Source organism: Macrobrachium nipponense, chromosome 36 (genome assembly GCF_015104395.2).
Source record: "Macrobrachium nipponense isolate FS-2020 chromosome 36, ASM1510439v2, whole genome shotgun sequence".
NCBI lineage: Eukaryota > Metazoa > Arthropoda > Malacostraca > Decapoda > Palaemonidae > Macrobrachium > Macrobrachium nipponense.
The window spans coordinates 52,399,434-52,416,144 of NC_087220.1; positions in this window are offsets into that span (position 1 = coordinate 52,399,434).

Consider the following 16,711-nt stretch of genomic DNA (forward strand, 5'->3'; position numbering starts at 1 on the left):
TGGCTTTTCGAGCTTTTCCGTCCCAGGGACGTCAGCAGCAAGGCTTAGACAAAGTGTTAGCCTTCCTAAGGAAAGATTCGTGCTCGGTGAGGGAATGGATGAGTCTAACTGGGGGGACCATTTCCTCGCTGGAGAAGTTTGTTTCCTTGGGGAGACTGCACCTCAGACCGTTACATTTTTTTTCTCAAGTACAATTGGCGAAAAAAACCAAGAATCTACACATGACTTGGAAATTTCAGGAGAGTAAAACATCACTTGAAATGTTGGCTAGATCCAGTGTAGCTGTCGAGGGCGTGTCTCTCAAGCTTCAGAGCCCCGACCTAGTGTTGTTCTCCGACGCGTCCACCACGGGATGGGAAGCATCAGTTAGGGGGAAAGAAGTGGCAGGCACCTGGAGAGGGGAACAGGTGTCCTGGCACATATAACCTAAAGGAAATGGCAGCCCATCTTTTTAGCTCTCCAGTTTTTCCAAGAAAAAGTCTCTCGTCGAATAGTCCAAGTCAACTCAGACAACACCACAGCTCTGGCGTACTTGAAGAAGTAGGGAGGAACACAGTCTCAGTCCCTTTTTGCTCTGGCAAAGGAGATCTTGCTGTGGGCAAGGCACTGGACGTCATGATCCTTACGAAGTTTGTAGCATGAGTAGAGAATGTCTGGGCAGATCTCCTCAGCAGACGAGGTCAACTTCTGCCAACCGAGTAGACTCTGCTTTGGAGGTATGCCAAGAGCTGTGGGGGTTATGGGGTTATGGGGACGTCCGCTCGTGGATATCTTTGCGACGTCCAGAACGAAGAGGCTTCCACTGTACTGCTCCCAGTACTCGACCCAGCTGCAGTGACGATAGACACACTTCTCTGGGACTGGACGGGATGGACCTGTACGCCTTTCCCCGTTCAAGATCTTAGGGGAAGTCATGAGAAAGTTTGCGGTGTCAGGAAGGGACGAGAATGGACTTTGGTTCGCCCCGTTCTGGCCTGCGAGAGAGTGGTTCACAGAGGTCATGGCCTTTGCAGTAGACTTCCCGAGGACGCTTCCAGTAAGGACAGATCTACTCAGACAGCCCCACTTCGAGAGGTACCACAGAAGCCTCTTCGCTCTGAGTCTGACTGCATTCAGACTATCCAAAAGTTGGCCAGAGCGAGAGGCTTCTATACGTCAATGGCGAAAGCTATCGCCAGTGCAAGAAGAGCGTTTTCCAACGCAGTGTACAATCGAAGTGGATAGTCTTCAGGAGTTGGTGCAAGAAGAACGGCATTTTTCCTCCACCACGACCTGTGAGCCAGATTGCTGACTTCCTTTTCTGAGAAGGGATCTAAAACTTGCAGTCTCTACAATCAAGGGTTATAAGAGTGTGTTCTTTTAGTTGTCTTTAGGCACAGAGGCCTGGACTTGGCGGACAACAGAGACCTCACGATCTCTTGAGATCTTTCGAAACGATGAAGGGTTCAACAACCCCAAGTTTGCCGTCTTGGAACTTGGATGTAGTTCTGAAGTTCCTCATGTCCAGTCCGTTTGAACCTATGCATGAAGTGCGAGCTTTTATGAATTCTTCTGGTTCCATAACAATATGTCATAAAGGACATATGAGCTGTCACTTACTGGGAGATGCAATTCTGTGTTGACCTCCCGTTACACGAAGGATGTCAATTCAACCTACAAGAGATCCTTTTCTCTTCTTGGTGTCGTGTCTGCGGATCACGTTGCTGGGATAGGGAGCCGACACTGATCCTTAACTAGTGAGTTAATTTTTAGTTTAACTCTTTTTAAAATTAAGCGCTAACCCTCGTGTTAGGATCAGGTGATCGGGATCGGTGTTTGTGCTCCTTTAATTATGCTAATAGGCATAGGTATATGGTCATATGAGTGGATTAGCACCCATGACAAATGCCAGTTAGGCTTTGCCGAGTAAGTGGATAAGACCACCCCATCGGCAAACCCACAAGACTCTTACCCATAGGTCACATCCTCGCTGAGGCTCTTGAGACGAAGCAGACTCCTAAGCAATAGCTAGGAAGTCAACCCTCCGTCTGAAAAGATAGGAACCAAGGTTTATAAGAGGTCCTTCTGATAACTTGTGGTGTTTGGTCAGGAAGCCAAGGTTACCAGTGTCAAAGAATGCTTTGGCTTTTTTTCTTGAGGGGCACCATCAAGGAAGTGCATTCATCCTGTCAAGACAGTGATATGAAAGTGTTGAAGGTGAATGCGCATGGACTGAGGGCTATTTCTACGTCGGTAGCCTTCCAAAAGAACATGGCACTCAATGACATCTTGAATGCCACATTTTTGGCGTAGTAATTCAGTGTTTGCCTCTCACTACCTTCGGGAGGTGAGGATTACATACGAGAACTGCTACTCTTTGGGCCCATATGTCGCAGCAGACAATATATTGGGGACAGAGAGTAGCACTCTTCCTATCTTTTAGAAAATAATATGTTAGTTTGGACTTTTTAATTTTATTTCTTTTTATTTTTTATTTTTATTATGTTTATGTAGGTGTTTAGTTTTTTGTGGTCTTGGGTAGGCCGCCTTAGGCGGGGCCTTCCCTCCATTAGCCTTGGTTTTACGAAGTTTAACCAGATAGGCTAGGTCAGGTGGTAATGTTTTTGCTTCGCCCTCATAGTAGGGTAAAATGTTTTTTTTGTCACAGTGTGGTCACGCCCCCATTGACAAATCATCTGGAGCGCACCAGCTACATAGGTCACGTCCTTGCTGGCACCTCCAGTGAAGCATTAACAGCATTCGGTGATCTAAACAACACCTATATGATCTGTCACATTGTGGTCACGCTCCCCGTGACAGTTCATTAGAGCGCACCAGCTACACAGGTCACGTCCTTGCTGGCACCTCTAGGAATGCAGTACCGAAATTGGAGGTCTATAATATAGGATCTAGTTGCATTGTGGTCACGCCCCCGTTGACAGATCCTCTAGAACTCAACAGCTTCACAGGTCACTACCTAGCTGGAGTCTCTAGTAAAGCAGATGCAGACTTGGGTGACGGTACTCACGAAGTCAGCTATGCTAACAGTTAAGGAACCAAAATATCAATCATATATATGAAAATTGTTTCCCAAAATCGAATCTGTCTCCCCCTTCTCCAAAGGTGGGATTCAGCTATATATATATCTGGCAGGTAAGATTCGTGAACAAAATGATGTTATGATACAATAAAGTTTGTTCATACTTACCTGGCAGATATATATAATCAAAGTGCCCACCACCTCCCCTCAGGAGACAGTGGCACTAGAAAAATCTGACAGAAAATGGGAATGGTTCCTTACGCCCGCCTCCCAGCGGCGGGAAAATGGGTACTACCACCTGGCCGACCACTGGGCGTGTGCCGGAGTTTTGAAATTCTGTCGGACTTCGGAGAATACAGCTATATATATATCTGCCAGGTAAGTATGAACAAACTTTATTGTATCATAACAATATCATTTTTGAAGCGATAGATAGGAAAGGACCTCTGTCCATTATCTACTACTCAAGTAGCATATCTCAGCTACTCTCTGAGTTAAGGAAGCTGTCTGGTATGCTCATCAGTGGCATTAATCTGTCACAAAGCACATATTCAAGAGCTGGAATGATATCTCTTGTTTAAAATGGAGCTGTAGTTGTGTTGATTTATGAAGAGGCCTAGTTGGGGTCATTGAAGTCACCTTTCTTCATGCAGTATATCTCTTGCCCATAGACTAAATGCTAGTTGGATCAAAATCCTCTGAAAAACTTGACACTTTTTATGCCTTTCTCTCATCTTGAGCCTCAGAAAGACATTAAGTGGACTTTGTGCTTGTTACAGCATGTGATTAGTCAACAGAATATTCAACGGCCTGTTTTATATCCATTTGAGACTGAAGTTGTTTACTCTTAGTAGGTCCAGATATCCTGGGAGGGCTTGTTTTAAGTTATAGCGCTCCAAAATTTTAAGGTCGCAAAGATTAGCTCAGCATTCCAGGTTTTTGACATGAAGTGATCAACTGTTATTACATGTCAAGAGTCTCAGAATCAGCAGGTAGAGTATCACAGTTTTTTAATTTACAAATTACTAACTATACTGTATTAATTTACAAATTAATAACTATGCTGTACGTAGTTACTTTGCCCCTCATGATTGTGACTGGCCAAACTTTGTTGGGTGGGATAGGTTGGTGGGGTTGACACATCAGTCTCACTTACTTTGAGCCTTAGTATGAAAAAATTGTTGGTGATTCATAGGGTAATTAATTTTAGCATTCTGTAAATGCCAAGAGGAAATTGCTCTTCTTACGGATGTTCTTCCTGCTTCAAAAAGACATTACATCGGCAATCAGGACTCAAGCAGATCATGATTCCATGTCTTACTAGGTACTATATTGATGTTATTCAGAGGGATGTTTAAGTTGTTAAATTCTATGTGCTTGGTTTTCTGTATTAGATCTTTAAGACTTAGTTTCATACATTCAACTTCCCTGTCAGATATATACTTAGCTATAGACTCTGTCGTCCATAGCTAAGTATATATCTGCCAGGTAAGTATGTATGAAACTTTATTGTACAATAACAATATCATTTTAATATTAACCAATTTTTATGACTTCTATTCACTCAGATGGTCACTTTCTTCTAAGCCAGTTCTCTTACTTCCTGAAGGCTTTCTCACCTAAAAAGTTACTTAGGTAAACAAAGTCATGGAGTTGTGATAAGAAATATAGGTACTATCGAGAAAAATTTTTTATTTAATAACTGATCCATCGGTGTTCATAATAAAAGCACCCACTACTACCAACAGAAACATCATCCTGAGAGATGCCTTTTAGGTGAGGATTTTACTTTAGCTATGTCACAAGATAGATGCAGACTGCAGGATAGGGCAGGTGTAAACTACCGTGTGTATCTATTAAAAATGCATTTTCGACAAATTTGTTTTTCCTTTATTACATCATATTGGACTAAAGGTTTTAGAAAAGTGCGGGAAACTCAGGACAGTTTAGAAATTAATTGAAACTTATTATAATTTGTAAAATGATGGAAACTAGAAAGGATGTAATTTTTTAATGAAAGAGTGTTGCCTTGCATTGCAAAAATTCATGTGCTGACATTAAATAAAACCAAAACCTTATTTTTGCTTAAAGGGAAAGGGATAAAGTTTTAATATTTAATTCATTGTTTTACAGATGGAGGAAGACAGTGGAAAAGAGGACAAGACGGTCACAGATCCATGGTTCATTAACAGTAAATATGGCAGATTCTGGTACTATTACAATACAATGATGATGACTGCCCATCGGGGTGCAATAGTTAAGGCAAAATATCGTGCTGCACACAAAAAATCCAGTTTGATGAGAATGGTAAGGATTTTTTTACTAACTTTCATTAGCTTTACTTAAAAACCCCTTCTGAATCCTTTGTAAGGAAGATGAAATTAATTGTCACTCTCCACACAAAACAAGTTGTAAAAATTACTACCATTTTTTTTTTTTATCATTGAAGGAAAAAGAATTGTGTACCTTACAAGAAAGTGTGTCTGCTCTTTTAGATTTTTTTTATTCTAGATGTCTGAATAATTACTACTGTAGTTAGAATAGCTTTAGGAAATTGCCTATCAGGAGAAAGTGCAAATATCTCTGGGGTGTATACATGCTTTAGTTGATAGTGGTAGGCAGTATCCTCTATAAATTTTTTAATAGGATTGATTGATTTGGAAAAGTGAAAAGAAATACATAAAACAGCCATTTGATCTGACACGTTATACAAACCATCTGTCCTTTACATAAGGAATTACTATTCAGTGCCAGCTGGACCGGTTGTAAGATTTTTTAACAAGGTAGTTTGGCAGTAACTGCTTGTCCGATAGTCAGGAGTCCCGCCCGACTGGAGGTAAACATACCACTTTGCTTTCAACCGCTGTCGGGTGAAGATGTGTGTTCGCCTCTCTGCCCACCTCTGTCGTGAGATCAAAGCTTTGGATTACTTTTCAACCTGTTTCTCTTAGGATAGTGTGGAAGTGATTGTAAGTACTCTATTATTATTATTTTTTTTTTCTTATATGTGGAAGTGCATCGCTGTGTATCATGCAGTCCCACGAATCATAGAAGCGCCCTCGTCCCCCATCCAACTGGAGAGTGTGCCCTGGAGGTGGAGGCCGTAAGTGTGGGGCTTTTAGGTCCAGCGATACCGTGGACCCTCATCCCTTATGTATTAGATGCCAAGGGCGTGAATACTCTCAGTTATTAACGTGTGATGTTTGTGTCTCTTGGTCGGAGGAGCAGTGGGAGTTGTACGAGAAGAGGAAGAAGCCACATAGAGCCGCCAAGGTGTCGTTGGAAAGCTCTCCCTCGACACCTTTGGTGACCGACACGTCATCTTTCCTCCCTCTTCGTCAGCTCCCGTGTATGGCTCTCTTCCCTTCGGGGGATGTGTCCCTCTTCGCTTGATTTGTCGAGTGCAGAGGAAGGGGGGCGACACCCCAACCTGGAGTTGTACTTGGGGTCTTCTGTCCACTCAGGGTGGGATCCTTCCCCCTCTGAGCGAACAGGAACCAACCCCTCCCATTAACCTGAAATTTTGCTTCCTCAGGTGTGTGTGCCTCTGCAGGCAGGATCTTCAGCAGGTGTGGCGCTCCCTGAGCCTTCCGGGCACTCCGAGTATTCAGGGGCTTATTCACCATCTGGCTGCAGCCCCAGTCACTCACAGGGTAGAGATGAAGACAACTACGACTGTCTCAACACCAGGTTATGTTGCTCCACTGCACCTGGTGTACACACAGCACGTGACGACGGTCACCCCTTCAGCTGCGGTACAAGCTCCGCTGTCGTACGTGCCCCAAAGGGAGATGGTTCCTCCTCCACCTGGTTTTGCTGTCCTTGCTCTGCCCCCTGACTTCGAGTGCCCGAAGAGCTCCCCTTTGGATTGTCCTCCTGTAGCTGTCACTGAACCTGCTGCCTCTGTTCCTGCCCGTGGGAGTGCTGCCGCTTCCGCAGGTCCTTCCGGACAGGTGGAGTTGGGCCCTGTTGCCACTGCAACTGCCCCAGGTCTATCCTGGATGGGAGACCTGTCTGCTGTCCTGAGGAAGCTGGCAAAAAAGAAGTCCAAGAAGAAGAGGAAGGTGTCGTCGTCTTCTTCGTCTTCATCTTCGTTGTCGTCTTCTGCCGCCTCTTCATCTTTGACTTCCAATGCCCCCCAGCCGAGGAAGAAGAAGGTAGCCTCGCCCCCACCCTTAAGAAGTCTCGCTCAGAGATTTCTAAGGGTCTGTCTTGCTCCGGCGAGACAGGTGGGTCTTCCGCTGGTCCTCCCGTTCCTCTGGGAACAGGGCCCGTCTCTCCTTCCTCAGGGAAGAAGAAGACAGGGACCGTGGAGGTATCAGCTACCGCTGGTACCTCTGCTCTCAGCTCCAGAGGTTCCACCTCCAGACCGGGAACTGTCTCGGCCGCTTGCGAGCAAGCGTCACCGAGTGTACGGTCACCTACCGGTGATCGTGCAACCAGGAACCAGGCAACTGAGCACGCTCACAGTCAGGATCCAGGCACAGAGCGGAAGGATGGTAAGAGTCGCTCAGGTGACTCTCGCCAGACCAGCGGTCGCTCGCGCAGCGATCGTCCAGTTCCCAGGGTTGACATGATGGTCCCATCAGACCGTCCACGTGCTGCCCCAGAAGTGTTCACGCGAGTGTTCACTCTGGTGTTGGCTTGGGCCCATTCGGTCAGGATACGTCTGATGAGGTATCTCGACGATTGGCTAGTCCTGGTGAGCTCCTGCTTGCAGTTTCTACAGGACAGAGATCGACTCATCGACTTATGCCGTGATATGGGGATCGTGGCAAATGTCGAGAAGTCAGATCTCGAACCCAAGCAGAGGATAAAGTATCTGGGCATACTGATCGATACAGTAGCAGCACGAGTCTTCCCTGCAGACTCGCGGATCAGCAGGTGCAGGGAGGCAGCCAGACGGTTCCTGTCATGACAGGAACAGTCAGCTCAACAGTGGCAAGTCGTGATCGGTCACCTGTCGTCACTTGAGAAGTTTGTCCCTCACAGGCGTCTTAACTTGCAGTCTCTTCAGTGGAGACTAAAGGAGTGCTGGTCACAGGCACAGGATCTACAATCCTTCCTGGTTCCTCTCACGGAGGAAGTAAAGGAGGACCTGGCCTGGTGGCTAGACGACTGGAACCTCTCAATAGGCGCACACCTGGAAGAGTTGCTGGTTACAGGAGTGTGGAACCATCACGACAAGCACCTCCACATCAACTTCCTGGAACTCAAGGCTGTGTTTCTCGCACTTCAAGAGTTCTGGGAATGACAGATGGGACACTCAGTGGTATTGATGAGCGACAACACCACGGTAGTGGCATACATCAACAAACGGGGGCCCTAATTGTCCCTCCATTGCACCAGTTGACGATGCAGGTGCACGAGTGGGGCCGTAGCTCACTCGGTTAGAGCTGTCAGCCAGATACATTCCAGGCAAGAGGAATGTAGTGGCAAACAAGCTCAGCCGCCAGAATCAGGTGATTGGGACCAAATGATCTTTTCACCCAGAAGTGGCTGAAAGGCTCTTCGACCTGTGGGGGTGTCCAGGAGTGGATTTGTTCGCCACCTGGCACAACAGAAAACTTCAGGTTTCATACAATCAACTTACCTGTCAGATATATACATAGCTAAGACTCCGTCGTCCCCGACAGAAATTCAAATTTCGCGCCACTCGCTACAGGTAGGTCAGGTGATCTACCGCCTGCCCTGGGCGGCAGGACTAGGAACCATTCCCGTTTTCTATCATATTTTCTCTGTCGCCGGTGGTATCAACATTGTTGTTATTACCTCCTGACTTAGATTCTTATTTCATCCTTTGATCATCGTTTCTCGGCTTTTTGGTGACGTATCTGGATCGTGTTTTTGGCATTCGCTACTGTGGACTGATTTTGGACTTGCTTTTTGGATTTTTCTCAGTATGTCTGATTCAAATGTGAGTGTGAATGTGTGTGAATGTAGGCTGCAGGGTGAGGATACCGAAGGCTTCGGTTGATCCTCACACTGTATGTCGTAAATGTAGGGGGTTTCAGTGTTCTGCTACTAATACCTGTCATGAATGTGAGGGATTAAATAGCAAGAATGGAAGAACTTTAACTTCTTATTTGAAGAAGTTAGAGAGGGATAGGGTTAGACGTTTGAAAGGTGTGAGTACAAGGCCTATTGAGCCTTTTATTGATCCTATTTCTAATCCTGATGAGTTGGATTCTCCCTATATGTCAAATTCACAAGCTTTACTTTCTGAATCCAAAATGGCAGACTTACAAGGTAAGGCTAGTGAAAGTGAACTGTACAGTGAAGTGAGTTCTCCCAGTGTGTGGAGGGGGCGTTTGATCGTCCCTGCGACGCTCCCAGGCCTAGACCTCTTCCAAGCTCCATGCCAGAGGAGAAGGAAAGTCGAAAGCCCTTAAGGAGGTCGTGGGGAATCCCCAACGGTCAGGACGTCCCTTCAGCAGGCTCTGTTTCGATGCAGGCTGCTCAGGGACGCTTTAGAAAAAGCGTCCTGCGAGAGTGTTTCTCTATCCTCCCTCTCCCTCACCTAAACGAGGGTGGAAGGATTCAGATCTCTCTAGGCCTCTGAAACCTCATTGAGAGAACCTGAATTGGATTCGAGCCCGGAGCGCTTCTCAGATGAAGCTCCCTCGTCTATTAAAAAGGTGAAGGTGGCGTCAGCGTCACCCTACGTGGACGTAGCAGAACGCTTTCCTGCTACTTCTCCCCCGATTGAAGATGACGTGGGAGAAACTTCCAGGAAGATTCTCATGGCAGTGCAGGAACAGCTAGCCTCTTTGGTGGAAGTGTTAGCGAGGGATCCTCCTCGTAAGAAGGACGTTTCGCTTCCAATCAAGAAGACTCTTCCTCTCTCCCCTGCAAATCGAGAGGCGTCATGCAGACGTGAAGCTTCCAAACATACCGCTGAGGCTTCGGTTTCGAGATCGAGATCGAGGGAACCTTACGGCAGAAACGTAACGCCAGATAGAAGTGAGGCGTCTTATAGGCGTGAAGCGTCATTCAAAGCGTCTTATAAGCGCGAGGCTCCAACCAAGGTTTTGGCGCCAGCTAGGATCGGCCAGTTGAGAGCGAAGCGTCTTCCAGGCGCGAGGCGTCATCCAGACGTCAGCAGCCAGACAAGCAGGAGGCGTCATCCTTTTATGGGAGAGAAGCCTAGGCTGTTGGCTCCTTCCAAGAAGGAAGCTTCTATTAAAGCTTTGAAGAGGAGGAATATCATTCCCTTAGTCCCTCCCTCCTATCAGGAGTTTGTCTCCCCCAGAGGCAAAGACGTCCTGATTTGTTAGCGGAGAATCATCTAGACCCCGAGTTAGAAGTAAACTCGGAAGACGAGTATCAGGGAAGAAAAGGACTATCGAACTATAAAGTTTTGACAGCCTTGCTTCTAGAAGAATATGGAGACGACTTGACCCCTGCCGCTCCTCCTTCTCCGCGCTCTCTTTTCTCGAGCGCAAAGACGAAGAAGTCTTTGTCTTTTCTTAGAATGAAGCCCGCCATTTTGATGAACGAGGGCTCTTCAGTCCTTAAACTCATGGATGAACGTCGAAGAAGGAGTTGGTCAGAACGGTCTTCTGCATGCCCCCAGCGAGACTAGCTGGTAAACGAGGCATTTGGTATCAGACGGGAGAGAATATGGGCATTTCTCTTCCGTCTTCGACAGAGGCGGACTTTTCTACCTTAGTCGACGCTTCACGAAGACAAAGTTTGAACTCTGCCTGTATAACTTGGGGCATTTCAGAACTGGATGCATCTCCTCAAGGGACCTTCCATGTATTAGAGGTTTCAACTTCTTAGATTGGTCCCTTGGGGTGATGTCCAAGAAAGCCCATGATTCTGAAGGACTCGAACCAGAAGTCCTTCTGTGTATTTTGGTCTTGTATAGACAAAAAGCTGTTACAGGATGGGCTCGGATTGAGAATCTCTTTATTTGAGGAGCAGGTCTTCTTAAGAAGAGACAGTCTATAGTGCCTTTTTGACGAAAGCGGTCTCCCACTCTCAAAGGGCAGCGCTACTGTACTCTCCATTGTCAGACTTTTTGTTCCCTTCTCAGTTAGTGAAGGACATTTCTCGTTCATTAACTGAGAAGGCGACTCAAGACCTTCTTACTCATCAGCAAGGAAAAAGAAACCTGCTACTGCGACGGAACAAAAAGAAAGGACCGAGTACATCGGTTCAGCCCTTTGGAGGTGGCCCTACTCCAGAGCTCACTCAAGAAGGAAGGCTCCTGAGAAGAGAGGTAGGTCTGCCTTTCGTCCTTTTAAAAAGGAAAAATGATGCTTCTCTCCTCCAAGCACCAGTAGGTGCCAGGCTCCTGGGATTTGTGGAGGCCTGGGCACGTATAAACACAGACGCTTCATCAATGTCTGTAATAAGGAAGGGATATCGTATCCCTTTCCTGGACAGTCCTCCCCTAACGTCAACACCGCGGGAACTGTCAGCCAAGTAAAACAAGGATACCTGTGGCTGATGGGATACTCTTCGATCGATGGTGGATTCAGACTGTTTGGGACACAAGAGAGCGATGTAGAACTTAGTACTGGATCAAAACTCCCCGGGGTTTTTACAATCGCCTTTTTTCTGGTTGCGAAAGCCTCGGGAGGCTGGAGACCAGTACTAGACGTCAGCTCTCTGAACAAATTTGTTCAGAAGGAGAAGTTCTCGATGGAGACTTCTGCTCAGTTCTTGCATCAATGCGACAAGGAGATTGGATGGTGTCTCTGGATCTCCAGGACGCCTATTTTCACGTCCCGATCCACCCTCATCAAAGAAGTACCTCCGTTTCATGACGGGGAAGGATCTTTCAGTTCAGAGCCTTGTGTTTCGGCCTTTCCACAGCTCCTCAGGTCTTCACAAGTCTGATGAAGAATGTGGCGAGGTTTCTTCACCTCAAAGGTGTAAATGTCTCTCTGTATCTGGACGATTGGCTCATCAGAGCCAGATCAGAGAGACAGTGCTTGGAGGACCTTACGTTGACATTGAACCTGATCAGATCGTTGGGATTACTCGTAAACCTCAAGAAGTCACAACTGACCCCCAGACAGAACTTAGTCTATCTGGGGATTCAGATGGATTCTCGGGGTTTTCGAGTATTTCCTTTGCAAGAGAGAATCACAAAAGGTTTGCAAGTAGTCTCTCTCTTCTTAGGGAAGGAACAGACTTTGGAGAGGGAATGGCTGAGCCTTCTAGGAACCCTTTCCTCGCTCGAACAGTCTTCCCTTTGGGAAGGCTGCATTTACGCCCTCTTCAATTCTTACTCAAGAGGTCTTGGAGTTGGAAGACCGGACATCTTTTCAGACGACCTTTCCCATTCCAGTGGAATGAGACCACATTTGGAGTGGTGGTTCCCCCTCTAAAGGAGAACAAAGGAATCTCCCTGAAAATCCTGAACCCAGACCTAGTGTTGTACTCCGACGCGTCGGAAAAGGTTGGGGAGCAACATTAGGCTCGAAGGAAGTGTCAGGCACCTGGGAAGCAGCACAGGTGTCTTGGCACATAAACTGCTAAGAGCTCTTCGTCGTACACCTGGCTCTGAAGAGTCTAGAACCTCTTGTTTTGAACAAAATAGTTCAAGTAAATGTGTACAACACCACAGCACTTGCCTACATTCGGAAACAAGGAGGGACTCACTCCTTGTTCCTATACGAACTGGCAAAAGATCTTCTACTGTGGACGTCTCAGAGGAACATCTCCCTTCTTACAAGGTTCGTTCGGGGAGAAAGGAATGTGAGGGCGGACAGGCTCAGCAGGAGGAACCAGGTCCTTCACACAGAGTGGACCCTACACAAAGATGTGTGCCAAGTTCTCTGGTCTCTTTGGGGGACTCCTCACGTGGATCTCTTTCGCCACGTTCATTTCCAAAAGGCTGGCAGTTCTTTTGCTCGGGTTGTGGAAGACAACCCCAGAGCTCTGATGGTAGACGCCTTTAGGTAGACTGGTCTCACGTAGATGTCTACGCTTGTTTTCCTCCGTTCAAAATCCTGGGACTAGTGCTGAGAAAATTTGTGGCTTCAAAGGGGACGAAGATGACATTGATAGCCCCCTTTTGGCCGTCACAAGACTGGTTCACGGAGGTAGTGGAGTGGTTGGTAGATTTTCCCAGATCCCTCCCAAGAAGGATGGATCTTCTCAAACAGCCCACACTTCCAGAGGTATCATCAAAACCTCCCCGCTCTCGCTCTGACTGCCTTTCGACTATCGAAAGACTCGTCAGAGCGAGAGGGTTTTCTCGCAAAGTTGCAAGCGCAATCGCGAGAGCCCGCAGAACCTCCACTAGACAAGTATATTAGTCAAAGTGGGAGGTTTTTAGAAGGTGGTGCAGAACTAAGAAGTTGTCCTCCTCCACTACCTCTGTAGCGGAAATTGCGGATTTCCTTCTATTCCTGAGAGAAGAATCGCATCTAGCGGTATCCACAATAAAGGGATACAGAAGTATGCTTTCGGCAGTCTTCAGGAATAGAGGATTAGATCTGGCAGATAACAAGGATCTCCACGATCTCATAAGATCATTTGAGACGACGAAGTCTAAGGAACCGGTCCCTCCTAACTGGAACCTGGACGTGGTACTCAAGTTCCTGTCGTCCGAAAGGTTCGAACCTCCTCATCTGGCATCGTTTCGGGACATTACTAGGAAATGCCTATTCCTATTATCTCTAGCTACGGCGAAGAGAGTTAGTGAATTACATGCTCTGGAGGATAAAGTAGGATTCAAGGGAGACTCAGCTATTTGCTCGTTTAAAACCCTGTTTTCATACATTCAACTTACCTGTCAGATATATACATAGCTATCGACTCCGTCGTCCCCGACAGAAATTCAAATTTCGCGGCACTCGCTACAGGTAGGTCAGGTGATCTACCGCCCTGCTCTGGGTGGCAGGACTAGGAACCATTCCCGTTTTCTAATCAGATTCTCTCTGTCGCCGGTGGTATCAACATTGTTGTTACTTCCTCCTGGCTAGAATTCTTTTTTTCACAACGCTTTTGATCATCTCTCGCTGATATTTGGTGACGTACTTGGATCGTTGTTTGGCATTCGCTATCGTGGACTGTTTTTTGGACTTGGTTTTGGAATTCGTGAATATGTCTGACTCTAGTGTTAGTTTCAGAGTGTGTGTGAATGAGGGCTGTAAGGTGAGGATTCCGAAAGCTTCGGTAGATCCTCACACTACATGCAGTGGTTGTAGAATGGTTGAATGCTCGATTGAGAATACGTGTAATGAGTGTGAGAAACTGAGTGCGCAAGAGTGGAAGAATCTAACTTCTTACTTGAAGAAGTTAGAGAAAGATAGAGAGAGGAAGGCGGCTTACAAAACCCGCAGAATGTCTACATCTCGTGATTTACTGTCTAGTTCTGTAGCTTCTTCCTCTGATAATCATGCCCATTCTGTTTCAGCCCGTTCACAAATTGCTAATCCCTCTAGTTCTGCTTCGGAAATAGCGGAAACTCAGAGCTTCCCTTCAGAAAATGCAGGAAAAAATAGCAGCATTGGAAGGTAAGGAAGTGAAGTGGTTTCGCTAGTGATATTAGTGTCCCCAGTGTAGTGGAGGGGGAGTCTGGTCGTCTCTGCGACGCTCCCAGGCCTAGACCTCTTCCAAGCTCCCTGGCCCGGAGGAGAAGGAAAGTCGAAAAGCCGTACGGGGGTTGTGGAGAAGCCCCAACGATCAGGGCGTCCCTTCGGCAGCAATCTATCATATCACCAATCTGCCAAAGGGACCGCTATCGGAAAAGAAAAGGTCCTTCGAGAGTGCTTTTCGTCTTCTAGTTCGCCGCCCTCCTCCGAGAAGAGGATGGAAGGAAAGGGTTCGAAACTTTCCCGTCCGCGAAGAAGGGAGTATGAAAGAACATTGAGCATCAATTCTAGGTCCCGAGCGCTTCTCTGAAGAAGGAGCGCCTTCGGTAATAAAGAAGGCTAGAAAACAATCAGACCCTGGGTCTGGAGGAGATCCTAGAGCGCCTTCCAGATCTCCCTCTCCTGATTCGAAAGATTCCTCAACCAGGAAAATTTTAATGAATATGCAGGAACAATTAGCCTCGTTGGTAGGAGTTCTTTATAAGGAGCCTACTCGTAAGAAGGATGATAGGCTTCCTATTAAAAGATCTAAATACCGATCCCCTGTCACGCGCAACGAGCCTTCCAGGGGAGGTGTCGCACAGGCGACCATCTCCAGTAAGGGAACGGTGCGTTAGACAGGAGAGAAGTAAGAAAGGAAGTTACTCCCTGTCAAGAGTTTGGCTCCAGCCAGGAGCCAGGCTCCGAGTAGGCGCAAAGAGCCAGAGTATTCAGTACAACGTTCAAGATCTTCAACCAAGCGCCAAGAGTTAACTGAAGAAGAAGATCCTGTTAGCAGTAGAGCGCTTGTTAAACGAAAAGCGCCTACCATGATCAATACTCCTACTAAAAACACCATAACTCCATTCCAAGGATCAGGAGTATTTGGAGCGACATACTCCTGCCAGGCGCCAGGAGTCTTCGGACATCGATACTCCTCCCAGGCGCCAGGAGTATCCGAACTTTATAACTCCTCCCAGGCGCCAGGAGTATTCTGAACTTAATCTCCTCCCAGGCGCCAGGAGTATTCCGAACTTATACTCCTCCCAGGCGCCAGGAGTATTCTGAACTTAATACTCCTCCCAGGCGCCAGGAGTATTCGGAACAAGATGCGCCTACCAGAAGCCAGGAGTATTCGAAGCGCGTTGCGCCTGCCAAGCACCAGGAGTATTCCAAACACGTTACTCCTTCCAGGCGAGATACTCCTGCTGTACACCAGGCGCATTCCCTGCATGAAGAGCCTGACATCCGACAGGAGTCATCCAAGCGTCAATCTTTTAGCAAAGAGAGAGTAACTCTTAGCCCCTCTTCAATTAGGAGTGCTTCTTCAGAAAGGAAGAGAGTAAGGGAAGAAACAGAAGAAAGAAGGGAAGCCTTCTCCTTCCGAGCCTATTCCAACCCAGAAGATGCCTCGGAGGATGAAATGAAGGAAGGATTTTCTAATTACAAGTTCTTTCGTCCCTTCTCTTTGGAAGAAAAATGGAGACTCTTTAACGCCAGCCGCTCCTCCTTCTCCACGCTCCTCTTTTCGAGCACGGAAAACGCACAAGTCTTCCTCTTTCCTAAAAATGAAGCCTGCTATATCTATGAGGAGGGCGCTACAATCTCTTGACTCCTGGTTCAAGAAGAAGAAGGAGTTAGGAAGGACAGTCTTTTGTATGCCTCCCGCTAAACTTACAGGGAGGAGAGGCATTTGGTACGAAACGGGAGAAAATATGGGATTGTCTCTGTCCGTTTCAGCTGAGTCAGACTTCTCGAGTTTAGTAGACTCATCGAGAAGACACGCCCTTGAATTCAGCAAAAGTAACATGGGGTCTTTCGGAAACGGACCACCTCCTCAAAGGGCTTTTTCACACTTTAGAAGTTTTTTTAACTTCTTAGATTGGTCCCTTGGGGTGGGGTTCTTGCCAAGAAGTCTCATGAAAAGGAACAACTGGACCCAGAAACCCTAAATAGCATCCTCACATGCATTGATAAGGCTGTTCAGGATGGATCGGCTGAAGTATGCTCCCTCTTTGGTGCAGGAGTTTTAAAGAAGAGGGCGGTTCACAGTGGCTTTCCTCACGGAAGGCCGTCTCTCCTTCGCAAAGATCCGCCTTATGTTTTTGCGCCTCTCTCAGAACATCTTTTTCCCTCGCAGTTGGTGAAGGATATT